This window comes from Panthera tigris, chromosome A1 (assembly GCF_018350195.1).
Source record: "Panthera tigris isolate Pti1 chromosome A1, P.tigris_Pti1_mat1.1, whole genome shotgun sequence".
NCBI classification, from domain to species: domain Eukaryota; kingdom Metazoa; phylum Chordata; class Mammalia; order Carnivora; family Felidae; genus Panthera; species Panthera tigris.
This window is the reverse complement of record NC_056660.1, coordinates 128832304-128852406: the sequence shown is the minus strand read 5'-3', so window position 1 is coordinate 128852406 and position 20103 is coordinate 128832304. Positions and strand designations below refer to the sequence as shown.

At 40.6% G+C, this 20103-nt stretch overlaps 1 long non-coding RNA gene across 1 annotated transcript in view; it reads right to left on the bottom strand.

The window, feature by feature from the left end:
* The window catches only part of LOC122238834, a 97965-nt gene that overhangs the window by 41301 nt on the left and 36561 nt on the right, over window positions 1–20103 (bottom strand). Inside the window, exons 3-4 of the long non-coding RNA XR_006218020.1 lie at window positions 12688–12800; window positions 2576–2684 (exon numbers count right to left, since the gene is read on the bottom strand). This is a non-coding gene — a long non-coding RNA (uncharacterized LOC122238834). The remainder of the gene's footprint in view (window positions 1–2575; window positions 2685–12687; window positions 12801–20103) is intronic.

The following is a 20103-nucleotide window of genomic DNA, read 5'->3' as shown; positions in this document are numbered from 1 at the left end:
GGAAGGCAAAGGTGCAAAGACAGTGACAACTGTAGCACTACATTACAGAAGGCCTTGTAAGCCTGCACAGTATTTTTGGTTTTTACCCATAAGCCTTTTCTTTAATTACATGCTGTGTTCACCACCTCACTCTTCTCAGATACTTGGTTCAAATGTTCACTTCCTATATGTGTAACAGAGTCTTATCTCTGACCATTCTGAAATAAGGATGCATTATTGGCTTAGAGTGGCTTATGCATCCTTTCCTGAGCTTTTTTCTCCAGTTTGTACTTATTTACTGTTTTTTCTTTGAGGTGGGGTGGCTGGCAGGGCTGGGGAGGAGGAGAGAGGTGAGTTTTGTGACCTCTTACCCTTCCATCTTGCTGACTTCGTGAATCATTATTTTATCCCATGGAATGTACTCCTCTGGTTAGCCTTAAACCCATGGTTCCCTACTGGGCTTGGAGTAGTGTGAGGATGGTTACCCAAAAAGAAACCTAGGTACAGTTACCAGATAATGGGTGAATGGACACATAAGCAAGGAAAACAGCCTTCCCAGAATTTCAATGGACAGACTGCACCAAACTGGCTGATTGCCAGGACCCAAAATATGCCTTATACTTTTCTGACATTGTCTACATTTTCATAAACCACCTGCTCTTTTGGATTGTTCCAGCTCCCTCAGCTGGTCCAAATACTCTCTCTCTCTTTAAAAATTAAGGAAAAACAGCTCAAATCCACTTCCTTTATGATGCCTGAAGTGTTCACTGCTTCCTGAAAAAAAATTATAGCACTGTATACACAACTCTTTAGGAAACAAATGTTCTCCACTTCCTACTGCTTGCCAACTTTTAATGACTACAGTTCTTCCATCCAGCGTGACTCTAAACTCCTTTAGGGAAACAACTTCACACATCTTTATCTTCCCTCGATACCTAATTTATATTTCCTTTGATTTACATATTTATATTCCACCTTGTTCTAAAATGAATCGAAGGTAGTTTACAAAAATGCACTCGTACCACAAAGTGGAATAACATTAGAAATAAGTAGGTAAACTTCTTTGGGGAATGCAGTTACTGTGTAAGAAGTCTGACTACTCTGAAACTGCCATGCTGTGAGGAAGCACGAATGAAATCATATGGAGAACAAGCTGCCAGCCATCCCTAGCGGCTCTAGCGGTCTTAGTTTTGGCACCAGACACAGGAGTCAAGAAGCCATTTCAGATACTATAGCCCAGGCGGAAGTCGCACAGAGCAGAAGAATCCAGCTGATGGGCAGAACTTAGGACCCAGATACAGGACCACAATCAAACGGTCACAAACGTATCCAGCCATTTCAGCCACTCTTGCTGAGACTCCACATGGTGTAGCAGACACAACCATCCCAGTGTTCCCTGGTCAAATACGTGACTCACAAAATCTCATTCAAGGTACTCTGCCAGGCTCAGAGGGCAATGCAAAGATGATAAACCTTGCTTCTGACCTTCATGGAACACAGAAACTAGAAATCTGAAGACCTAAGAAGAGTAAGATTTACATCGAATGCTTCCAGTTCTGGATAAAATGGAGTAAGCACACTCCACTGTGTGTCTCTCAGGAATAGAACCTGGACGGAATGCACCAAGGAAACTGAAAAGTAAGTATTAGCGAGCATTTTGGGAAAGTATGCCAAGATCTGAAGGACCATTTTTTTAAAATCTCTATCTCATGAATTTATGCATGTATAATGCAGAATCTATATGCACTCTTATATCCAGAATACATTGGTAATTCTCAAAATTCAACAGGAGGAAAACAACATAATTAGAAAGTGGGCAAAGGCTTGAACAGGCCTTTCACCTTTGAGGGAAATACAAATTAAAGTCATGAAATCCCAATACTTATCTATGAGAATTGTTTTTAATGAATACACAACTAAGCGTTGGTGAGAACAAGGAACCATGGGTCTCTCATATATTGCTGGTGCAAATGCATCTGGAATGGTGCAGCCACTCTGGAAAACAGTCTGGTAGCTAAACACAAAGCTAAATGGACATTTACCAGGTGAACCAGCAATCCCACTCCAAAAGCACTTCAACAGGTGAATGGGTAACAAACGGAATACATCATCCTTACAAAGTGATATTACCCATTAAGAAAAAGAAACAAAGGCAATGAATCCCGAAAACATGTAAAGTAAAAAGAACCAACCCCTAAGGGTTACATACTATTGGATGCCATTTACAGGACATTCTCAAAAAGACAAAACTGTAGTGATAGAGAATGAAACAGTAGTTTCCCCTGGTTTGGGGCGGGGGGCGGGGAAAGGTTGCAACTACAAAGAGAAAGCAACAAGCAGTTGCCTGGGGTGAAAGAGCCACTCTGCATCCCTATTGTGGTGGTAGTGGCTACGTCATTCTACACATGTATGAAAATGCCTCAACTGTACCCCAAAAAGAGAGATGAATTTACGTTAATTTTTAGAATAATATCTTTTAAAGGGTGGGCTGGAAAAAATTGCACCTGGTCAACTGTCTATAACAGAAAAACTGAAAACCCGTACTACACGAAGGAGGAGGACACCAGAGAATTCTACTAGAAAAAAAAGACCTTACCTTTGAGCTTCAACATTTCCAGAGTGCGACTGTGAAGGGGCTCAGCCCTGGTTCAGGCAGTCCTCTTTGCCGAGGGTGGACAAGCCATGAACTATGCTGACAGCAGCTGCTGGAATGAAGGGCATTTATATGCTGACAGCTTTATACAGGTGTTAACTATTCCTTGAGGATGAAATCAAGGTATTGACTGACCTCCACCTGTGACAACAGGATTCCTTTCAGCCAACACTGGTGACCCAGGTAACCTCACCTTGCCCTTGTTGTTTATATACCTGAAAACTCTTTCTTGAGGATACCTTTTTCAAATCTCAAAGTACCCCTATAGGGTGCCTGGGTAGCTCCGTTGTTTAAGCATCCGACTTTGGCTCAGGTCATGATCTCAAGGTTCATGAGTTTGAGCCCTGACTTCAGCTCAGGTCATGATCTCACAATTTGTGGGTTTGAGCCCCTCATGGAGCTCTCTACTGTCAGCACAGAGCCTGCTTCAGATCCTCTGTATCCCCCCTCTCTCTGCCCCTCCCCCCCACTCAGCACCTCCCCCCCTCAAAAATAAATTAAAAAAAAAACATTAAAAACCATACCTCTGTAAGGAAAGGTGGGTAAGTATTATTATATTTATATTATATAAAGAAACTATGACTGAGGGGAAGAGAGTGGGCTGAGGCCAAGCAGCAGGGCAAAGTGCCCAGGAGGAGAACCAGGGCTTTTGGCTTGGAGTCCTCATTCAGCCCTTCATTCATCTACCTAAAAAATATTTCTTGAATGCGAACTATATGACAGAGGGCATGTCTCCAAATGCTTAAATCCCAACTGAAAGCAAAGACAGATGTGTACATCTTCAAAACAAGGTATGAAAGGATAAAGGCCATATGTATGGTAAGAACAGTAAGACTTATGATAGGATACCTAGTTGTTGAGTGATCAGAACCGACTTCATGGAAAGAATAGGCTTTGAACTGAGTGTTAAAAGTGGGAGAGGGGCGCCTGGGTGGCTCAGTCGGTTAGGCGTCTGACTTCAGCCCAGGTCATGATCTCATGGTCCGTGAGTTCGAGCCCCGCGTCGGGCTCTGTGCTGACAGCTCAGAGCCTGGAGCCTGCTTCAGATTCTGTGTCTCCCTCTATCTCTGCCCCTCCCCTGCTCATGCTCTGTCTCTGTCTCTCTCAAAAATAAATAAACATTAAAAAAATTAAAAAAAAAAAGTGGGAGAGAATTTTGCAAAACTGTGATTGAGGCGGGGATATATTCCAAATGCAAAGTATGGGTGGTGGCCAGCCTCCCAGACAGCCTCCAGTGGTTTTTGTCTCCTGATACCCATGCTCTTGTGTAGTTTCTTCTCACACTGAATCAGGGCTGTTCTGGATAAACAACAGAGTACGGCAGAGGCAATAGTGCAGGACTTCTGAGGCCAGGTCATACAGGGCATCGTGGAATGTATGTGATCTCTTAAAAGCTCATTCTGGGAGACAACAGCTGCCACGTCAGGAGGCTGCTCAAGCAGCCCTGGCGACAGCCCACATGGAGAGAAACTGAGTCATCTTGTCAACAGCCAGCACCAACTCACCATCCATGTGAATGAGCCACCACCATGGGATCCTCAAGCCACAATCAAATTTTTTAGATGACTAAGAACCCCAGTAGATATCTCAGTGAAACCTCACGAGAAACCCCAAGTCAAAACCAGCAAGCTAAGCTGCTCCCCAAATTTCTGACCCACAGAAACCATAAGAGATATAAATAATTATTGTTACTTTAGGCCACTGAGCTTTGGGGTGATAGTTTGTTTTTGTTTTTGTTTTTTTACACAGCATTAGGTAAGAGTAAAATATGTGAGCAAGCCTGCAGAAGAAAGAAAAACACAAGACATGTTCAGAAGATAGTCCTCTCCCAGAAGCCAGGCAGGTAGAGGTTCCATGTGGACACAACCAACATAGAAATGACCTGAACAAAGGCCATGACAGGAAGAATTGAGAAGCAGGGACAGAAAGGCAAGGTGTCACAAAGAGAAAATTCCCCAGTCACCCTGGGGTATCTGTACTGAAGAATTAGTTAATGGTTACTTTTGCTGACATCAACTATTCTAATGCTCTTACCAGAAATACCTTTTTTTTTTTTTTTTTACTCACTAAAATTATTTATTGTGTCCATGCCCTAGAAAATACCCTGATACATGGAATGATAAAATCCACTGGTAAGTTAAAGCATCTTGATATCTAAAAAAAAAAAAGTCAACATTTTTTTCTTTTTCTTCCTTTTTTTTTTAAATATGAAATTTACTGTCAAATTGGTTTCCATACAACACCCAGTGCTCATCCTAACAGGTGCCCTCCTCAATGCAAGGAACACAAGCAAGCTGTTTCCTTTATACCATACTTCTCATGTCGTATGACAAACATTGGCAAGTCATCCACTACAGTCATTTTCCTTCCTTCCCAGACAACATTATACCACATTTCTCAGTTTGCCTTACTATCTGGTGTGGCCGTGCGACTACGTTCTGGAACATCAGTGACAATAATGTACAGAACTTCTAGGCCTAGACCAGGAGACCTCCTGCTGCTCCTTTATTCTCTCTTCACACAGGTGTTGACTCCATGCAGAGGATGGGAGGCCCTAGAGGATGGTAGATCAATAAGGATCATGGGCCCCAAATTACCTCACAGAAGGCCAGCTGCCAAATACCTGTATTCAACAACTCATTCAAAAAATGAGAGTGCATCTAGAGGTATCATTAAATTGTGACTTGCTTAACAAGTCCCTCCTCAACCAGTAGTAGATACTTGATATATTTTGGTTAACTGATTCACTGGTACTTACATGCATAGTTTTGAGGGTGGAAAAAGGAAAGTAAGAGAAGGAGGCCCAGATGTCGTGCTACTGCCTTGTGACCTACCAAATCTTATCAGGCTGCTTGTGGTAACCGGGGTGTTGGACCATCTCATGTGCCTTGCTATATTTTCTCCCTGTGTATTTTCCTGGGGTGATGTAATGAAGAACACTGACTAGAGAATGAGAAAGGAAGAATAACAGAGTACAACTGTAAAAAGTCGTTATGATTTGCTTTCAAAACCAGTAATTACCACTCTGACTTAACACTTAAAAATCACTTTTAGGGTTTTATTTGAACTACAACTGGATGCTTGTTATTTGACACGGAATGCTTTTGAGAAAGACCTAACATCTTCCCACAATTGGATTCCTTTCCAAGCAATCCTTAGAGGAGGAGGAAAGGGATAGTCAGAAGGGTAATATAATGCTTGTAGTTAAAACCTTGAAAAGGACCCATTGTAAGGGAGAGAAGCAGAATGGGACAAATTCATAAACATGCAAAATAACTTCTGGTTGGCCCTGTAAAAGCAAATTCAGAGAGTTCTCTTTAAACTGCAATTGGCCATTTATAAAATAAATAGGTTACAGACCCATGAGAGTGGGGGGAGCACCTGGGTGGCTCAGTCTGTTAAGCATCTGGCTCTTGACTTTGGCTCATGTCATGATCTCATGGGTTGTGAATTCGAGCCCCACACTGAGCTCTGTGCTGACAGTGCAGAATCTGCTTGGGATTCTCTCTCTCCCTCTCTCTCTCTCTGAAATAATAAACTCTCTTTCAAAATAAATAAACTTAAAAAAAAAAAAAAAAGGTTACAGACCATACCAGGAAATTGAGACTCTTCTGACAAATAGGCCTGATTTGAGAGTAGTTGACTGGGGCAGTGAGGATGGAAGGAACACAGAAACACAAGAGAGCTCTGGGCCCAGACACCCGTGAGACTGACTTACTAACTGTGGTCAGTAAATAATGCCAGTTTGATAGTAAGCATTTAAAGGAAACTAGAGGAAAACTGATCTTTGGTGGGCCATAGAGATTTCCATCATACGGGAATACGCTATTCCGACAGTAGTTTGGTTAAGTCTCTGCATATGGGGTATGGCAGGGGAGGATATTTGGAATTAAATGCATTTAATATATGAGTTGCATACTGTGTGTAGTGATAGTCATCTAGATTCCCCTAGAGTCAGGCAAACTAGCTGTGAATCTGACAACAAGATGGATAAATTATTATCCTGACAACTCAAAATCTGGCAAGAGCTGGAGAACTATTCCAGCAGTAATGACAGAAACAGGTCAGGCTTGGACTGAGCCAGAGCTAAGTAACAAATATTTCAGAATTTTATGCAAAATATCATTCAACCCTTCTTCTTTCAGGTCAGTGAAGCTGAGAAACAATAAGAAACAGTATTTATATGACTGTGGAGGAACTTAGGAAAGCCACGAGGATGCCTGGAATTGGGAGGATCAATGGGTAAAGATGGATTTATGTTGTATTCTTTTAAGTGGTGCTATAATCTCAGACCTCAGGTTCTGCCTTCAGAGTGACATAAACCTAATAACCTTCCCCAGCCTTGGAAACATTTCTTATTCTCCAATATCCAAGGTGATTTCTTCTGCTTCAATCTCTTGAACCACTGTGAACCATTCCTAAGACCATACAAATACTGCCTTGCTTTATAGGTAGGGCAGACACCCTCAACTGCTTACTCAATAGTCATTTTGCCCTTTCTCCTTTTTTTCTTTTTTTAATGTTTATTTTTGAAAGAGAGAGACAGACAGAGTGTGAGCAGGGAAGGGGCAGAGAGAGAGGGAGACACAGAATCCAAAGCAGGTTCCAGGATCTGAGCTGTCAGCACAGAGCCTGAAGGCGAGCGGGGGAGGGGAGGGAGGGGGAGGGGGACGGGGAGCGGGGGGTAGGGAGTTTGGGCAAGGCTCAAACTCATGGACCAGGAGATCATGACCTGAGCCAAAGTCAGACACTTACCTGACTGAGCCATCCAGGTGCCCCATCGTTCTTTCTCCGTGTAAACAAAACCTCAAATTTGTTTGACTAGGCATCCTCTTATACTTGGCTGTGTGCCTTACTGGACAAATCATGGCAATCCTATTTCTCTCACCAGTCCTTGCTTAGGAATAAGCAGAGAGATCATTCTGTGATGACTAAGATGTGAGGAGGAATCTATTGGAGGGATTCTAGGAAAGGTTTGTCAGCTTAAAAAAAAAGACACATGGGCAAAATCATCATGCTTCTGCTGAACGCTGACATAGCTACATGTACTTGGAACTGGGATAAGAGTTATGCAACCATATAGGGTACTAGTCAAGGAAAAGTCAACTGACAACAGCAGAGTAGAAAGAAAGAACTAACATCCTTGATGTCATGAAGGCAACCGAATCAGCCAACCTGGAGCTCCCCATTTGAGGACTTACAAATGTTCTCACTGCTTACACATTTTGACTTGAATTTTCTAGTTTTCTATTACTTACAGCTGAAAGTACAATAATTGGTAAAACATATATGTGTGTATTTATACTCTGTGGGTTAGATTTCATAATAAACACCTTTATTATTACCCACAATGCCTGACATATACCAGTGTCAATGAATGCCGGTTTCTTTTTTTTTTTTTTTAATTTTTTTTTTCAACGTTTTTAATTTATTTTTGGGACAGAGAGAGACAGAGCATGAACGGGGGAGGGGCAGAGAGAGAGGGAGACACAGAATCGGAGACAGTCTCCAGGCTCCGAGCCATCAGCCCAGAGCCTGACGCAGGGCTCGAACTCACGGACCGCGAGATCGTGACCTGGCTGAAGTCAGACGCTTAACCGACTGCCCCACCCAGGCGCCCCCATGAATGCCGGTTTCTTGAAGAGGTAACTACATGGATGGATAGATATGCCAGTCTTAATACTAGCTGTATTCCCTAGCCTAGTAAATCACAGGTGCATAAGCCAGAAATCTATTCTATGTGCGTCCCTATTCCCCTCTCTCCATAGCCAATTCATCTTTAAGTTCTGTTCATTTTGCCTTCTAGATTCATCTCAAATCCATTTAATTCTTTTCATTTCTACCACCATTCTATTTCAAGCTACTATCGTGTCTTAACTGGACTAGTGCAGTAGCTTTCCAACTAGCTTCCTGAAATTTCATAAATCTATTCTCCACACTGCAGCCACAGGGAATCCTTCAAAATGCTAAATTCCCTACTTCCCCCAACGCCATCCTTGATTAAAGTTACCCCTTAACAAAATTCCAAAATGCATAAAATTCCACAGGCCCACATGGTCTGATGCCATCTATCCTTCAATGTTACCTCTTGCCCTTGATACTCTAGCCAGACAAGCCTCCTATTGATTCCCCAATGTACCCTGCTTTGCACATGATATTCTATCTGCCTGGCAGGGTCTCCCCACTTGCACTCCTACACAGTCACATATGCCATGTGTTCCATCTACCATTTTTCAGGTCAGTCTTGTCTTTCTTCTACTCTCTGAGTAGATGATTCTCTGTTGTGCACTTTGCTAACACCACATACCTTTCAGTCATACTCAAGATGACTGTACAACCTGAGACACTTCTGATAGTGAATGGGGGTACTATTAATAAGTACACTGAGACAACAGGAATGGAGAGAGATTTTCCTGGACTAATATACCATTTGGCCACCCAAGTCTTCATACTTACTTTTTTGTTTTTAGTGTTTTCATTTAAAGTCTGCATGTCCCAGATCTCTACATGGGCAGAGACCATGACCTTCTGTTCCCACTATCACATTCTCCATGCCTAGCACAGTCCAGATTCAACCAGGGACACTCAATAAATACTTACTGGAAGAACACCGGAAAGAATGAGTATAACTTGGTTCACATTTTCCTTTTCTATTATTTTTTTATATTCTTCTTAGACCAGTGTTGATATAACATTATGTTTTATTCTTGTGTGTTTGAAAATATCTCACCATTTTGCACAGCACTGCTTTATTTCTGGCTCATTCATTTGGCCAAAAGGTATCTCCTGAAAATCTACTATATGCCAGGTATGAACTAGATGTGAGGAATACCACAGCAAATAAGACACAGTTCCTTCCCTCAAAGAACTCACAGTGCCATTAGGGAGACACTTGAAGTTCCCTGGGTTTCTAGATCAGTTTTTTACCATGTTAATGCCTAGGCTCTCAGAGCCTGACCTGAGCATGAAAGAGATAATCTGATTTTTTTTCATTTCCTTCTCAGTTGTGTTATTTCTTCCATGTCAGTTCCAAGGTCAGTACTTTCATGATTTCCATTTCTTACTAACACCTATCTCCAAGAAACATTTAGCTACTTTGCAATAGTTTCAGATTCTGGAAATATATTAAAAATCATATTCATGCATATCAAATTCCAAAAACTAAATGAAAATTTCAAGGTGCCTGAAATTAAGGGCTAGAAGCTCAAGATATGATCCTGAAGCTTCCTCATGGATGGTTATCAAATGCTAGTTTAGGTTTTAATACACAGTCAAGCCAGGATATGAGGTTATGGGTTCAATGAGACACTGAATGGGAGCTAATACCCCTTCATGAAGAAGCTGAGATACTCAAAGGGATGTAGCCTCTGTAATGAGGGGCTTAGAAAAAAGATTTCCCCACCTTAACAGAGAAAAGATAAAGTTTACTGTTCTGGGCTATGGAAAAGGAAAAAAAAAATCATTCCCAGAAAAATAAAATTTCAGGCCTCTGCCTCATGTTGTATCAAAGTTAGAATGTACACTTCTATAATGGTTTGGGAATTGTCAAGATTAGAAATTTACATAAAAATTAGTCCTGGGACAGTGATATCTCTAGAGTACCTGGCAGAAGTGAACAGAAAATCTCTGTGGAATGTCATTTCTACAGTTTAGGCCACAGAGGGTTTTCAGAGGAAAGTTTCCACTGAAGGTGAGTTTATGGTTCAAGATACAGGTACACAAACAGAATAGGTACTCAGAAACCTACAATAATAGAAGTATTATCTGAAAAAAGATGATGTCTTGGGTAGAATCTCCTAGAAACAGATTTTTAGATAGAGATTTGCATGCAGAAGGTTTACTGGAGAATAATCTAAGAAACACATTTCAGGAAGTGAAAGGATTAGGCAGAAGGAGATACAGTGACATAGTTGCAACAGAGCAGCCAGCTGATCTCACGAGGATTTTTGGAGTTAGGATGATCTTCAAGAATATCCCAAACTGAGAGAACAAAACTGGGCCTTTATATTTCAACATCAATCAGCCATTGGACACAAGTTGCCCCTGAGAAAAGGTCATAAACCTGGGAAAGATGGCTCCCTTTGGCCAAAGATGATTCCCAGAGGGACCCAAGAGTGAGCCAGCAGCAGCCAATGCACCACGCACCAAATGAATGTCTCATTCCGGAAATGAGATGGGAGGTGGGGATTCTGAGCAGCACACAACAGCACCCACTCTACTCCACTTGAGCTGTTAAGATCCATTTCCATTTGCATTTTGTGGTAAGTGTGTCCCATCTGGGAAGAGCATCCTCAAGATCCTAGTTGGTCTCAATTTCTAAGGAATCATACAAGGGAAATAAATGCCAGTCTTTGCTGCTGCAACTAGTTTTAAAAGTACAACTACTTTTCGTTATCTCCTTTCTTTACTACCTATTCTAAAGTCTCCTCACCCTTGGCTAGTATCTCTTATGCTCTTTGTAACTTAACTGGTGGAAGCTATGAAGGCCTAAATTTCTAATCAGCATGTCCTTTTGAGGTTGTGTCTATTGCACTTATCCATTAAGCACCCCAGTTTGGCAGCACAGTATCAAGACATGTCCCAATTGCTCAATGAATATGAAACATATTCTTCCTCTTTTTCATTAGATAATAGCAGTTGTATCCTGATCAGTGTGAATTACTCTTGCAAGGTTGGTGTGTCCTTTCTTTGACTACTGGTCCCTTGGCATGAGGAACTCTAAGTGACCCAGTGGCAGCCTAGTTTAAATCCTAGTTTAACATTTAAATAGGACAACTACTGTGTTCCCTGGTGGAAGCAGTCACCTTCTAGGAATCAGGACATCTACCATAGAACCTAAAGTTGTAAACATAAGAAAAATACATTCCAAAAGTGAGTCATTGTGAGTGATAGTAAGATAAAGGGACATAAAATAGAAAGAGTAATTAAGAAACATGGTGGATAGAATGTGAAGCTCCAATGTTTATATAATATGAATAAATATAATGTGAGTTCTTTGTAAAAAAAAAGTGTAGAATGGAAAACAAGCAAAGTAAAAGTATGACTGGTTGAAAGCAGAAAATAATACGGTGGAAATAAAACCAAATATCTATAATCACAATAAATATAAATGGATTGAACGTAATGTCTAAAAGACAGAGATTCTCAGAATGAAATTAAAATTCAGTTGTATAAAAGACCTAAACATAATGGCACAGAAAGACAAAAAGGTAAGGGATGAGAAAAGATTTATGAAACAAATTCTTATTTTAAAAATACCATTGTGGCTATATTATATCAAACAAATTAATCTTTAAGGGCAAACACTTTTATGGATAAAGAGGGTCATTATTTTAAAAATTACCAGGAATATAGATGGTTCTGAATCTATATACATGCACTTAACAGTATAGATTCCAAGTAGATAAAGAAATTCAGGGGTTGGTGGCAGTCTACCAAAAATGCTACATCTCCTAGGAGTTTTGCATTTTCAAAAGGCTTAGTACCTCAAGAAGAAAAAGTCAAATTTAAGAGAGTGCTTTTTGAACCAATTTAACCCTAACTATTCAGAAGCAAGTTTAATTTATAAATGCTCTGAAGCCGATTGGCTCAGTTGGTTAGAGCATGGTGCTGATAAATGCTCTGAAAAGTGATTAAACAGGTCCTTTTAATCTCTTTACATTTGTTTGCCAAGTATAGCTGTGTTTGTGAGGTTGAACTCTTGCTTAAAAATTCTAGGAAGTAAATTGAGTAAATGAATTGTGGGATTGAGCTGAACTTTCATTTAAAAAAAATCTAAAGCCTGAGCCAATTGTCAAAGATGCATGCATCAAGGTAGATTTTCCAGGTGAGTTTACTATGAAAGTGAAACAATTTTTGAGATATATATACATACATACACATATATATGAGCACACACACACACATATTCACTGTTTTGTCTTTTTGTTTTGTTTGCTTGGCTGAGAAACTTTTCTTTCCTTTAATTAAAATAAATCTCAGTGGTATGGTATATAATCATAGTCTCAATCAAAAAGTTCCTCCACATGGACTAAAATTCTAAGAGAACCACCTACCTCTAATTTCCAATATCTATTTACAAAGTCACACAGTATCTTCTCTCTTACATGCAGGTTCTTCCCCTTTTTTATGTCTCCATGATTTTCTCAACCATCCTTGCTTGACCTTTCTGAAACGAAAGTGAAAAGGAATAAATGAATCAGGGCTTAAATCCGGCAAGATTTTGTAACTGGTAATACTGTGACAGAAACAGGAGGTGGAGAGGGAGGAGAGGGAGGGAAGAGGGAGGGGAAAGAGAATATGGGCATAGACGCTTTTGCAGGGCATGTAGATCTTGGGAAGGGAGGTGATAGATATATTCTTGATGGTCTCACCAAAGGGGAGATTTGGCTGCTAAATTTGACCTTGCTCCCAAGTAATTGATGAGACGTAACATTATCATCAGAATAATGGTAATGAGCTATAGATGCAGACTCTCTGCCTGTGGAGATTACAGACAAAATAGACTTTAAGACAAAATACATTATTCAGGCTAAGAAGACTCATTTCCTAACTTCCTATTAGGAAAGCTTTGGTGGGGTTATTTGATTGTGGTGAGCTCAGTTCTTCTACATCCGAAGAGCAGGAAAATTCAATGGGAACATAAAATGTTCTGATCTAGACTTGGTGGCCATGTCTGAGCCTCAAGTCTCCTTGCCCCTGTCATCTTAATAGGGAAATCTCGCTAATGCCTCAAAATCAGATTGAAAGTTCGTTAGGCTCTGTCTTAGTTAGACTTTGGTAGTCCTTCTCTGACTCTTGAGAAGGCCAAATATCTTCCTAGTTGTGGTTTTAGAATAAATTAACTTATTCATTTTTGCTTTCTTTGTATTCTTTCTTGAGAATTTTCCTTTGAAGATTTTTGTGTTTCTATCTGCAGTAATTTTACTAGACGTTTTACAGTTAAGGCATCTCATTTCTGATCTGTAGTTTGCCTTGTTAAATGGGATTTCAGTTATGCATCTTGAAAAGCTCTGCCTCTGGAATTGTGCTTTATCCTTGTGAATGTTCTCACCGACTTTGGAAGCAATTTCTCAATGTTGTTGGATTTTTTTCTCGGTTTGGCAGCAGCCTTTCTACTGGTGTCTACCTTTTATTGATTTATGGTAATAGATGATCAGCCCCTTCTCTTCTGTCACTTACAGGTTGACCTCCTTAGTTGAGGTTTTTCTAAAACTGGCACACAAGGTATAAGAACAGATAACCTTGTAAATTCAAAGGCTGGTTCCACTGAATGAAAATCCTGTAATTCCAAAGTGCTGGAACTTGATGCTAATGAAAATTTAAACATACACTTTGTTTGGCTCTTGATGTCTCACACTGAGAACTGTTACCACAAATCTCAGCTTATAAACTTGGTTTGTGATACCTCTCTTTTAGACCAGTAGGCTTTAGATTCTGGTGTACATAAGAATGATGCATCATGCTAATTAGAAATACAGACTTCCAAGCCCTACCCCTAGACATTAATTCAATAGGTCTGGGGGCAGAGTCCTAAGATCTATATTTTAATAAGCTGCATGGGTGATTCAATGCAGATCAGACTTCGGTCTTCATGACACAAGGTGAGAAAGGGAAAAGTATTCCCTGACTCCCATATGGATGTTGCTAGAAGCTGTCCTGGCACTGATTGCTAGGCCCTGGTGTTCTCCTAGTGAACAAAAATAATTTCACAGAAAATCAACATGAGACAAGGCCATTCTGTGACCAAGATGTATCAAGACTAAAACAAGATCATTCTGTCATCATATCTAACACAGACAAAACCAAGAATAATGTTCAAACTACAAAATACCAAAGATCCCCCGCCCCCACCACTCCTAGTTAATACGAGTGCCTGATGCTACTTTACCAATTATAGCTTTATCCTCAGTATATTCTGGCCTCCTTACAGATAAAATTTATTGAGATACACAATCATAGAATTACTCCTGCTTCGTCATAGCATCCAAGCCAGATCAAATCCCTGCTTCCTTAAATCCTCCCCCAAATCACCCAAGACAACCCAACATCCTGTCAGTCCTTTCCAGCACCTCCTTGCCGAGATGCCACCATAGGTCCCATAGTGTGCTTTCTCCTCCACTGCAACAAGTACTAAAATCAACTTGTTCTACTACGTGTGTGTTCCTGGTGGCCCTTGGCTGGAGGCTATTGACAAGGGTCCTAGCTAGACCAATGCTTTCCATTCTTTCTGTGTGCCCATGGAGTGCTGACTACTTATGGCTACTAAGCCACTCAAGGACCTTCCTGACAGGATTCCTGGGCATTTGTGTTCTCTGCTGTGGAAATATATGGGTATTTGCTTTGTCAGTCACGACACACACAGTATGGTGCACACAAAGTGGATGACTGAGGAGAGTTCAATGAACTTACATTGGCATTGTCAAAAACAGAAGGTAAAGTACCTGGGCTACCAACAGTGGGCAGCCATTACCAACCTAGTCCTGAAAGAGCAAGAGCAAGAAGTACCAGAGACCAAAACAATCATAGAAGGGCCCATCCAACAGGAACAATGGCCTTCAGAAGAGGAAGGCAGCCACTGCTGGCCAAGGGCCAGCAGGGCAGGAGGTGAGGAGACATCACCCTGACTTTGCTCTTCCTCCTCCCCTCGATCTTCTGCCCACTGTATCTGTAGATAACAATGGAAGCCAAAGGCAAGAAAGCCCATGATACAGTCCATTTGATCAGCCTCCAGAGACCACCACAGGACATAACTGGAGGGGCAAGTGGAGACCAGGCAGCAGACTGAACAAAGAGTCCATTCTCTTTATTCGCCAACCTATACAGGTTATAGATGTGTGATGGTATCAAATATGGTGTAAACCAACAAACCTGAGTACAAAAAACAGAGTTCTTAATCCTATGAAAACTAACTCACATGCTTTGAAAAGACTGAATGACAACAACAAAAAGAAACAAGTGACTATGCTGATTATGTGCCAGGTACTGTTCCAAATATTCCATAGGTACTATATTAGTTCCCTATTACTGCTGTAACAAATGATTATAAATTTAGTGGCTTAAAAGAACACAGATGTATTCTCTCACTGTTGTGGAATAAGAACAGTAATTCTAAAATGGGTCTTAATGGACTAAAATCCAGGTGTCAGCAGGGCTGCATTCCTCCGCAAGGCTCTAGGGGAGAATCCATTCTTTGTTTTTTCTAGCTTTTGGAGGCTGCCCACATTCCTTGGCTCATTCCTTCTTCCATGAGTCATATCACTACAACCTCTGCTTCAATAGACACATCTCCTTCTGTGATTGTGACTCTCCTGCTTCCTTCTTTCCCTTATGAGGTTCCACCTGCATAATTCCTTATGATCTCCCATCTCAAACTACTAACTTAATCAGATCTGCAAAATCTCATTTTCAGGTAAGGTGACATACTCACAAGTTCAGGAATTAGGACATTCATTGCTTACAAACAAGGACATTCTGCTATATAACCACAAGGTAACCATCAAAATAAGAAAATTCACATCGGTACATTACCACCACCGAATCCTCAGATCCCATTCAAGTTTTGACAGTTGTTCCAATAATGTCCTTTATAGTAGAAGAATCCAGTTTTAAACCATACATTGCAATTAACTGCCATATCTCTTCAGTCGTCTTTAATCTGGAATAAGTCTGTAATATTTTCTTGACTTTCATGACCTTGACAATTTTGAAGATTACAGCCCAGTTCTTTTGTAGAATGTTCCTCATTATGAATTTATCCAATGTTTCCTCATTCTTTTATTCAGGAGTATCATACAAGTGACAAAGTGATGCTGTGTTCCTTTGAATGCATTTTATCAGATATTATGATTTTTATTTGTCCCACTACTGATGGCATTCACTTGAATCACTTGATTAAGGGGGAATCTGAAAGACTTTTACACTGTAAGGCTGCTCTTTTTGTCCTTTGTAGTTAAGTATTTTATAAGGAGATACTTTGAAACTAGGTAAATACCCGGGCCCTCATCCAACTTTCAATCCATTCATTCCTTCTTTGTCTCCATAAGGACGCATAGTTTTATTCATGGGTTATAATCTATTGATATAATTACTTCAATGCCATAAATTCTGCCAATGACATCTCCCTCAAACTGGCTTGATATATCCCCATCAGTCTTTGAGCACTTCCTTGCTTTTGAAGCACATGATGTTTCGAATTCCTCTTGTACTTTCCCTCACCCAACCCAGGAATCGGCCATTTCTCCAAGGAGTCCTAAAGTCCTTTCAGTGAGGCATGGCATTAGAAACCAAGATCCTGGCACTGGTAGTATACTTACCACTTTTGTTTCCTATAGTGGACAGAGCTAAGGAATATATGTTACACCTATATTTCTATATCTAATATATTGAAAACCACCAGCCACACTGATATTTCCAATTCCAAACCAACCCCACAAGTTCTTTCTAGTTTTCTACCTTTCTATATTGGATTAAGGGGTGAAGCATTATTTGGCCTACATATATTAAGTCACTTAATCCTCATAACAATCTTGTGATTTAGAAAATATAATTGCCAGCCTGATCATCCAAACATTATACTGTGTATTTCAAATGGTTCAAGAAAAAAGTTCTATATGCTGCGCTTGCAACTTTCCTGTAAGTCTGTAATTGTTTCAGATTTTTAAAAAGTTAATGCTAAAAAAAAAACAAAAACAAAAAACACAAACCTCTATAAATCAATAGACTATGAGATACAATAGCGTTCATAGTATTCCCAGCCATCTCAGTGAGATGAAAGCATTAATACATTTTCCAAATTGGGGGAGGAGAAGAGAGAAAAAGAGAAAGGACAGGACAGGATTTTAATCTAAGAAGGGTGGGAGGTGGGAAAGGTGACCCACACTGACTTATCTTAACAACCTAGGCTGGTGGGTCAGAGTTGTAATCTTCAGCGTGTCATTTCATTCATCATTTACATATGGCCATTTGACAGCCATCCAGGCCTGAGGTCCACGCAAGAGCTGGAGGAGCCTGATTAGCTAATCAGCCATCTTGGCTGGGACACAACCTATCAATGTGACAGGGCATATTAGCCTAAAAGTGGCCACTGGATACATTTCTTAAGGCTTATTCAGCCCCCTCAGTGTGAGAAAAACAGAAACATGTGACAAGTCACTGGAATCTCTTCTCTGGTCCAAGTCTCTTACTTAATAGACAGAGAAACCCAAACACAAAGTGGTTAAGGATTCTGACAAGGTTTCACAACTATGGGGTGGCAGGACTCAGAAAACTCTTGGGTTCCCATCCACATCATTGATGGCCTGCCAAAATTGCCTTGTGTGCTCACTGACTTTGTTGTATGTAGCAACAGACGTTACCAAGGGGCAATGGAAGCCCGCTTTATTCCAGGTGATTAGGGCTGGGAGTTGTTTGGTTAGTTACTAAAGTTTGTCAAAATGGGAAAGCCCTAAAAAATGTTACGTAAATACTTAAAACATTTTATTGGACAGTTTTTCTTTGCAACTTAATCTCCCAATTAGAGTTCCACGTGTTTTTATTGCATATACCTAAGTCAGAATCCATCATCTCTGATTTCCACTTTGTGTTTCCTTTACGGAAGGAGATAGAATGTAAAGACATTTGAGTGCAGAACTATTCTAGATGTTAATTTTTTCCCTTTTGGAGTTGTCTCAACCACATATAATTCAATAGCAATTTTATTAGATGTGTGACTTGGGCAAGTTCCTGAACCTCTTTGTGCCTCAGTTGACTTTCCTGAAAAAGAAGACACTCCAGGATCATTTTGCATTTTCTAGGCCCTAACTCTGGAACTGGCCATTTCTCCATGGAGTCCTGTTGCCTTTTAGTGGAGAATGGCATTAGAAACGATGATCGGGGGGGGGGGGGGAGAAGCGATTATCTGGGCACTAAGTGTGCTCATCACTATTGGATTGTTGCTGTTGCCAGGTGATCACAGCAGACAGAGCTAATGACTATATATATATTTCTGTATCTCTATATATACTGAAAACCATGCATCACACTGATAGGTCCAGTTCCAAAACAAGACCACAAAGTTTGTTCTAATTTTCTCCCTTTCCATATTTATAACTCTCTTCTCCAACAAAGAATAATTTGGCTCTCATTACCCTTAATATACTTACTTGTCTGATCAATACTCCCGTATATAACCAAGCAGAATTTCTTCCCATTACCTTCCTCTCCTCAGGTGGACTCTGTCACATACCTAGTCCCCTCTCTGCACAGACAGCCTGCAACCCTAACACTGGGCCAGTTCCCTGCATGAGCACACGTTACCTTGCTCAGGCTCCGATACCCTATGCCAAGCTAGTCTTCTACTCTCTACCAGCCTTAGTCCACTCAGGCTCTGCCACCCACTCTGGGCTACTGTGGCTTCCCTCCTTCTTTTGGAGTAGATGCCAACTTTGCTCTATATCGACTGAGTTTAGGACTGAACTATTCAGGGGGCGCCTGCATGGCTCAGTTGGGTAAGCACCCAACCTTGATTTGCACTCAGGTCATGATCTCACAGTTCATGAGATCTAGCCCCTCATCAGGCTCTGTGCTGACAGTGCAGAGCCTGCTTGGGATTCTCTCTTTCCCTCTCTCTCTGTCCCTTCCCACCTTGTTCTTGCTCTAACTCTTTCTCTCTCTTTCAAAATAAGTAAACATTAAAAAAAAGACTTATTTGTTTAGAAATAATAGGGGAAGAGGCAGAGGAAGAGCCCCTTTTTTGTTTTTAATACCTTCTGTGACACAGTGAAGACTGTGAATAGGGTAAAGAAACAGAAGGCACTGTTTGAATTCAACAAGACAGTTTGGAGCTTCACATCTTGACCTGTAGTGTGTAGGGAAATTTATTCCCAGATTTATTTATCCCCCAAAGTGTGTTGTCACCAAAAGATACTGATTGCTTCTTTGCTGACAGGGCTATTAGCATTCAAATATTTGATTGCTGTTATTATCAAGATCACTTATTGATATTTTTTCCTTTTTCACTTCATTCTTTCATCAACAGAGAGGCATTACCTGCTCCATGTCATGGCACTTAGTTCTTTACGTATTTCTGATAGACACTTGAAAGCCTGGTATACATTGATGGATACAATTAGTGCAGCCTTAGGAGTCAGACTTGTGTCCAAATCACTCTAATTTACTGATAGTTTGAACTTTATAACAAGTAAAGATACATACATCTTTAAAATAAGGTGTATATATGCGCACACACACACACACACACACACATACTCATTCACTCATTCACATCTGCCACATGGCAAAGCATTCTCTAAATGCCCATTCCTATCATGCGTACCTTCTTGACAAAGTCTCATGTTTGTGCATGTGTCTGTCTGTCTCTTTGTTCATTGGGTTTCCTTTGAGACCTGAGACCATGAGAAGAACTTCAGGCATGTAAAAACTGATCAGTAACAACAGTTCTGAAAACCAGAAGACTGAACTAATGTCTCAGT